General features: G+C 39.8%; 1 pseudogene; it reads right to left on the reverse strand.

Annotated features, from left to right (window-relative positions):
• Positions 1 to 1348: 1348 nt before the first annotated feature.
• Positions 1349 to 7971, reverse strand: part of LOC122149500 — a 38911-nt pseudogene continuing 32288 nt past the window's right edge.

Here is a 7971-nt window from a genome sequence, read left to right on the forward strand (position 1 = left end):
TTAAGGAATTGCTATACTGTTTTCCACACTTGTGGTTGTATCATTTTACAATCCCACCAGCAGTGTATGAGAGTCCCAGTCTCTCCACATCCTCACCAGCATTTATTTTCTGTCTTGTTGAACTTTGCCATTAGTGCTGGAGTGAGATGGTATCTCATTGTTGTTTTGATTTGCATCTCTCTGATAGCTAATGATCATGAGCATTTCTTCATGTATTTGCTGGCTGTCTGAATATCCTCTTTGGTGAAATGTCTATTCATGTCTTCTGCCCATTTTTTAATCGGATTGTTAATCTTTTTGTTGTTGAGGTGTTGGAATTTTCTGTATATTTCAGAGATAAGTCCCTTGTCAGATATGTTGTTGCCGAATATTTTTTCCCAATCTGTAGGTTCTCTTTTGACTCTTTTGGAGAAGTCTTTTGAACCACGTAAAAATTTAATATTTATTTATTATTATTTTAAAGGTTTAAAATGTATTTTAATAAGTTGATGCTGCATTACTGCTCCATTTGTCAGGAAACTCCAAATTTAATGTGTCAGGGACAAATCAAACATAGTACACCAATAAAAACACACAGTATAACTACCCAAGACAGGCAAGTCTAAGAGCTACTGCCAGAACTTCAATATACAGCAACCCTGTTCCTAAGACTGTACTAGGCCTATCAAGAAAAGCTGTGAATAGCAACATCATAGACACAAAAGGGCCATTTCTGGGTTGTCCTAATTCAGGAAAAAGATGGAGGCAAATTAATACAAGATTTTTTTTTTAAAGATATACTAAAATGAAAACCTATGAGAAAATGTCTTCTTTAGAACATGAAGGGGCAATAATATATGGGATATAGCAGAACCATATGTATGTTGCCTGTGACCTTTGTGGACATTGCCTGACTTCTAACTTGGAAGTGAACAGAGTAATAGGGCTGAGGTCATTGGGGGGATGTTTGGTTTTTGTGATATATGTGGCAGTGTCTCTGGGGTTAGAAGTTGTAAGGATGAGAAAGCAAATAAAACAGGATGGACAAAGATGGAATGATCAAGATTAATAGGGCTCTAAATTAGGTCCATTTTGCCATGGTTCCCCCCAGGCCCTCAGCATTCAGTGTATTTGAGACTTCAGGAATGCACCATATGGCACTGATCTGTTCAATATACCCCACAGAATCGATTTGTTAAATACCACCTCTCCCTTGCCCTCTGCCCTCCAGCATACTCCCTGGAGTAGCCCAGGCAGGGAAGACCAAACTTATTGGGAAGAATCTCTAATGATCTTCCAGACTAGAATTCTGGCTAGTCCAAAAAGGGTCCTTCTTTTATGGGTTTTGGGAAACTAGCCAGCAAATTTATTAGTATCTGCAACATTTGCTAGGAACAAATTCAGCTCCAGAGCTGCATAATTGGATGCAGGAGTGGTTCCACCAATTGCCCCAATTCCTTCCATTGTAGCAGGCTGGCCAAAATGCTCAGTTGTTGGTGGGGTCAATCCTAAGCTTCCACCTGGCATCAGTGGCAGGTCCTGGAGGAGCTGGGGTACCAGTTGGCACAGGAGCAGGAGGCATGGCACCTCTGTTGTTTATGCCCATAGCACCTCCCATAGCCATCTGGCCCATGCATGTGTATCTCCTGCTCTCTCACATCCGGGAAGATTCCCTTAAATCCTTCCTGCTGTTGTTGCAACATTTCTTCTTTTTGCCACCACATCTCTTCCTCAGGGAGCCTGCGCCCTTCTTCCTTCCTGAGTTCCAGTTGTTCACTTTTTTTATCTCTTGGTTGTACAGTTCTTCTGTCCATCAAAGTTCTTCTTGGTACCTCATCAAATCCTGCCTCATTAGCATGACCTGGTGCTCATGGCAAGCAGCCTCCATCTCCGTCTCCAGCTTCTCTCAAGCTTCTTTGATGTTGCGGTCCACTTGGTCCTGCTGCTGCTTCTTCATCTCAATAAGTGCCTTCTAGCGCATGGCATACTCATACTCAAAGGAGCCAATCTGGGTAGCTGCTCTCGCTCCTTGTGAAACTGCTGGTTACTCATAACCAGCTTCTCTGGAAGTCCCTCTTCATCATCTAACTGGTCCGTGGGCTCCACAGTCACGGGCTGAGGAAATGTGGTTAGCAGGAAGGAACCTTCACTCCATCTGTCCAGAGCTTTCCGAGCAACTGGCTTCCCTGAGAATTCAACGATGCCTTTTCCAGAGGGCCTTCCTTGATCATCCACAATGACTACTGCCCTCTCTACTTGGCCAAACACAGAAAAGACCTCCTCCAGTAGTTCATTAGACACATACTGAGGAAGGTTTCAGACTGTAAGCTGCTTTCCACAGAGGGACATATTGTCCAGCTCCACTTTGGCAATCTCCGCTAGAGTTTGTGTTGCCAAGCAGATAAAGCCATAGCCTTTATCCTTATGAATGAAGACCTCTCCTGCCTTCCCATATTTCCCAATTTCCTACCATTCAATTTTCTAACGTTCTTCAGGTTGATAGTCAAGCCTTCATTTTGACTGCTGGCCTGTTGTCCATTTGCAGGTACTGGTGGGGGTAGGGGCTGTTTTTGCTGTGTCCCAAAGATTTTGGTATGTTATGTTTTCATTCTCGTTTGATTCAAGGAATTTTTTTAATTTCATTTTTATGTCTTTTATAACCCAATCCTTTTCAAGGAGGGTATTATTCATTTTCCATGTGTTTGCTGTTTTTCCATTCATCTTCCTATTGTTGATTTCTAGTTTTATAGCATTGTGATCTGAGAATATGCTTTGCAATATTTCAACATTTTTAAATTTATTGAGGCTTGCTTTGTGGCCTAACATATGGTCTATCCTGGAGAATGTTCCATGTGCACTGGAAAAGAATGTATATTGTGCTGTTGTTGGGTGAAGTGCCCTGTAGATGTCTATAAGGCCAAGTTGGGATCGTATTGTTTAGTTCTTCTGTGTCTTTGTTGAGTTTCTTTCCATTTGTTCTATCTGTAGTTGAAAGTGGTGTATTAAAGTCTCCTCCTATGACTATGGAATCATCTATTTGTCCTTTCAGTTCTGTTAGAGTCTGGTTTATGTATTTTGGAGCTCTTTCATTGGGTGCATAGATATTTGTTATTGTTATGTCCTCTTGTTCAATAAATCCTTTAACCATTATATAATGTCCTTCCTTGTACCTTATGGTGGTTTTTGTCTTAAAATCAATTTTATCAAAAATTAATACTCCCCTTCCTGCTCTTTTATGATTGCCATTTGCTTGATACATCTTTTTCCAACCTTTAATTTAGTCTATTTTTGTCTTTCTCTCTAAGATGTATTTCTTGTAGACAGCATATTGATGGGTTATGTTTTCTTAGCCAGTCTGCAACTCTCCATCTCTTGAGTGGTGCATTTAATCCATTGACATTCAGTGTAATTATCTACATGTATGAATTGGTTGCTGTCATTTTGTTATGTGCTTTTTCATGGTGTTGCTGATTTCTTTGTTCTGTATTATTTTCTGTGCTGAGCTCATTTTGTTTATGAATTGTGTTATCACTTCCTTTGTTGCTGTTGTGTTAGTATTTGCTAAATATTTGTGCTGGTCCTCTCTTTTATTTTGATGTGAAGGTTTATGATTTTTCTTTGAGGTTACCCTGTGATTTATAATTTTCTTCCCAAGTTTAGAACAGTCTGTTCTGTCTTACAGTTGTCTTGACTTCCCTACCACTTAGAAGTTCTGTAACTACACAGTTTTTTCCCTCATTTTGGTTTGTAATTGTCCTCATTTGTCAACTGATGTCTCTGGCTCCCTGTTTATGGTCTTGTATGCTTATTTACTTTGGATACTTCCATAACTGGGTTGGTTTCTGGGTTATGTCATCATGTGTGTTAATGGTAGGTTGTTGTCTGCTGTTGTTGGTTCACTGTCCAAAGGACTCCCTTTAGCATCTCTTGTAAGGTTGGTCTGGTTTTAACAAATTCCCTTAATTTCTGCTTAGCTGGAAATATCCTAATTTCATCATCATTTTTGAGGGACAATTTTGCTGGGTATATAATTCTTAGCTGGAAATTTTTTTCATTTCTGATTTTTTCATTTACCATCCCATTGTCTTCTTGCCTGCATAGTTTCTGCTAAGAAATCTGAGCTTAGTTTTATTGGTTGCCCCTTGTAGATAACTTTTAATTTTTCCTGTGCTACTTTCAGGATTCTTTCTTTGTCTTTTATTTTGGTGAGTTTGATGATAATATGTCTTGGTGATTGTGTTAGATTGGTTTCTCTAGAGAAACTAAACCAGTAAAGCTTATATATAGAGAAAGAGAAATTTATCTTAGGAAAATGGCTCACACACTTACAGAGGCTGGCAAGTCCCAAGTTCTTGGATCAAACATCAAGCTGGAGGCTTTTCCCAACTCATGCAGCTGCAGGGGCTGAGGAGCTCAAGGTTGGCAGGCAGTGTACTGGCTGTTGACTCCAACGAATGATGAATCCAAGCTCTCCAGGCCAAATGTTCGATTGTTCGCTCACAGACAGTTGTAGGCAGAATCCTGATCCACAGAAGAGTGTCTCTTTTCCCAGGATGTCCATAGATATACTGGAAGCAGGCCACACTCCTAGGGAAACTCCCTTTCAACGAATTGGCTGCTCAGAACATATACATCTGATCCCATCATTGGAGCAACCCACATCACAATTGCTTAAACCACATAGAATTGTGGTCCAGCCAAGTTGACACACAGCTCCAACCATCACAGTGATTTTCTTTTGGGGTCTATCCTGTTTGTGGTTCATTGGACTTCTTGAATGGATATATTCTCATCTTTCATCATACCAGGGAAATTCTCTACCAACAAATCTTGGACAATTTTCTCTGTGGTTTTATTTGTCTCTTCCTGTTCTGGAATTCTGATGACATGTAGGTTATTCCTTTTGATAGTATTGCACATGAACCTTAGGCTTTCTTCATTTTGTTTTGATCTTTTTTCTGATTAATCCCTTTCCAAAGAGGTATTGAGGTATTTGTCATCAATCTCACTAATTCTGTCTTCCATTGATTCATTTCTACTCTTTTGCCCATTCAATGTGTTATCTATTTCTGAAAATTTAGTATTAATCTTCTGGATTTCTGTGTGTAGATTTTGTATTATTTCTAATTTTTCATTTATTTTGTCATTTTGTTCTTGTATTGTCTTTTGAAATTGTTCTAGGGTTTTCTCTGTGCTTTCCTCAATTTTGTCAGTGTTTTCCTTAATCTGTCACTCAAACCATTGAAAGTACCTAAATATAATTCTTTTGTACTCCTTATCAGGGAGTCCCAATGCTGCTTCTTCCTCAGGGATGTGTTCTGGGTCTGTATCCTGGTCCCTTTTTTCTCTTACTTTATCTTGCTTCTTTGTGTGGACTGTGATGCTCTGTTGTCTCCTACACATTGTGACATTTTTGTGTTTATATTTAATTGGTGATTGTATGTTGGAGTGACTTATCTATGATTTTCATTTTCTTTGTTTTATTTGGATGTTATCTGAGTAAGCAGGGTACTGTGTTCCTCTATTTGCTAGTTGGCAGCACTTATACAGTCACCACCAGTCTCCTTTCCTGTTGTCAGCCTCCAATATGTCCCTGCTGTCCTTGGCAAATGGAGCCTATTCTGAGGTCCCTTCAATCTCAATGAGAATGCTGTCACTTTAAAATCCAAAATGGCCACTCTTGTAAACATTCAAAGTGACTGCGCCCTCAGTCACTTTAACTATTCAAAACGGCCGCCACTTGTAAACATTCAAAATGGCTGCACCCTTGGTCACTTTAAATATCCAAAATAGCCACCATTTGTAAACAATCAAAATGGCTTTGCCCTCCGGACAGCCGAAAGTCCACAACTCAAGTTGTTGCCCTCCTTGCTGTTTCCCTTCCTAGTCATAGGCCACCAGCGCAGTCATCACTGCAGCCCTTGGTGACCAGGGCTGATCTTTAGGTCAATTCTCAGGTCCCAACACCACTTGGAAATATTCAGGCTGTTGGTCCCATCAGAGTAGTTGAGAGTCCACAGCTCTGTCCATCTCCATACTCACTGTTTTTATTCGGGTTTTTCCACTAGTTGGTGCCTAATCCACTTCTGTATACTTCCTTTCAAAGCTCAGGGCTCCAGGATTATCTTCAATTATCTGTCAATTGGTTTATCTTTTCTTTGTTTAAGAGGGTCTATGTAGCTTGTCTGCCTATTCCGCCATCTTACGAGAAGTCAGGGTTTCATTTTTTACATTTAACTATTTAATTCATTTGAGATATATCCTGGCAGATGGTATGAGGTTTGGAATGTTAAAATTTTTCTTAATTTAATAACTATAATTTAGTACTTTGGTGACATTTTTCTCTATGTGTTTATTTGATTATTGGTGAGGTTGAATAGTATTATCTGTATTTGTTTTCTGACTGTGCTTTATCCCAAGTGAGTTCTCTGAACCTACATTTTCATAAAGTATTTTGGGGATCTCAATATTTTTGTTTTTACCAACCTATAAGTAAGTGTTCTTTATATAGTAGACTGTGTGCATATATTTATTGTAAATATTTTCCCCAGTGTATTTTTTGTCTTTTTTTATGTATTATTGTAAAAATTGCATGGTGTAGGGTTTTTGGATCTTCCCATCTAACTTCACAAGTGGGAAGGAGGATCAAGGTCATCATCAGCCCACAGCTTATTCCTATGAGGTAGAAATCAGACATGCCTCCTCTCTCTAACCTTTTTACCAATTCTGACACCAGCTGTCCTTCCCCTGGCATGTTCTACATTTCTGTCAGGTTTGATAATTTGCTTCAGTGGCTACTCAGAACTCACAGGCAATATTCATGATTATGGGCCTCATTGGGAGCTCTGGTAGCATAGTGCCTAAGGCACTTGCCTGCTAACCAGAAGGCTGGCGGTTCAAACCCACCAGCCAGTCCGTGGAAGAAAGATGGGGCAATCTACTTCTGTAGTGATACTGCCTCAGAAACCCAAGGAGGGGTTGCTATGAGTCAGATCCGACTCGACGGCAGTGAATTTGGTTTTGCTTTGGAGATATATCTGTATCTAGATACATACTTTCTGTTCTCACAAAAGCAGCCTGCAGCCTACCTAAGCCTTAGTTCCTTATTCATTGCATGGGAATAATATCTGTCATATCTACCTGCCTATCAAGACAACATATTCTTATTTGGCTGAAAGTCTTATTGTCAGTGTCATCGTCATTTTTTATTGTAACTCTAAGTCATCTTCAACTTATCACTAATTTTCTACTCACACACCATATGCAGTGAGCGTATCCTAGTATTTCTATTGCAGTATCTCTTAAATTCACTCCTCTGTTCTCACTGAAAACCTTCCTTCCCTTTCTTTGAATGGGCTATCATCCTATTTCTGACAGCAGGATAATAATTTTTCTCAGGTATGAAGAATATAAGAAATCACAAATGAAATAATACATATAATTAAAAAAACAAACAAACAGATTTGTTGGTCTGATAGAGCCTGGTGAGACCCCTGCAACTATGGCCCCTAATTACCCTTCGGGTCTGGAACTGAACTCACTCCTGTGGCTTCTAGCCAAACAATAGGCATATGGGGTGAACATTTACATCAGATAATACACTCCTTGTAGAGACCAATCATGGAAGAACAGAAGGGCAGTGTTTGCACAGGGAGAAAGCTTGGGGGGATGGTGGGAGTGCATAGGAGGGAAGGACACATGGGAGAGATAAGACAAGGAGGAAGCAGGAAGAGAGTTGTTACATTGTGGGGAACTGCAGTCAATGTCATGAAACAAAATGTGTATGAACTGCAGTATGGAAAAGGAATTTGTTCTGTCGATTTTCACCCAAATCACAATTAAAGAAAGAAAAAAATAATACATGTGAGAATATACATACATGAGAGTATACATGTTGTTGTTGTTGTTGTTAAGTGCCGTCGAGTCGTTTCCGACTCATAGCGACCCCATGCACAGCAGAACGAAACACTGCCCGATCCCGCACCAGCCCCA

This window comes from Orycteropus afer, unplaced genomic scaffold (assembly GCF_000298275.1).
Source record: "Orycteropus afer afer isolate SDZICR_OR568_19922 unplaced genomic scaffold, OryAfe1.0 scaffold00330, whole genome shotgun sequence".
NCBI classification, from domain to species: Eukaryota; Metazoa; Chordata; class Mammalia; order Tubulidentata; family Orycteropodidae; genus Orycteropus; species Orycteropus afer.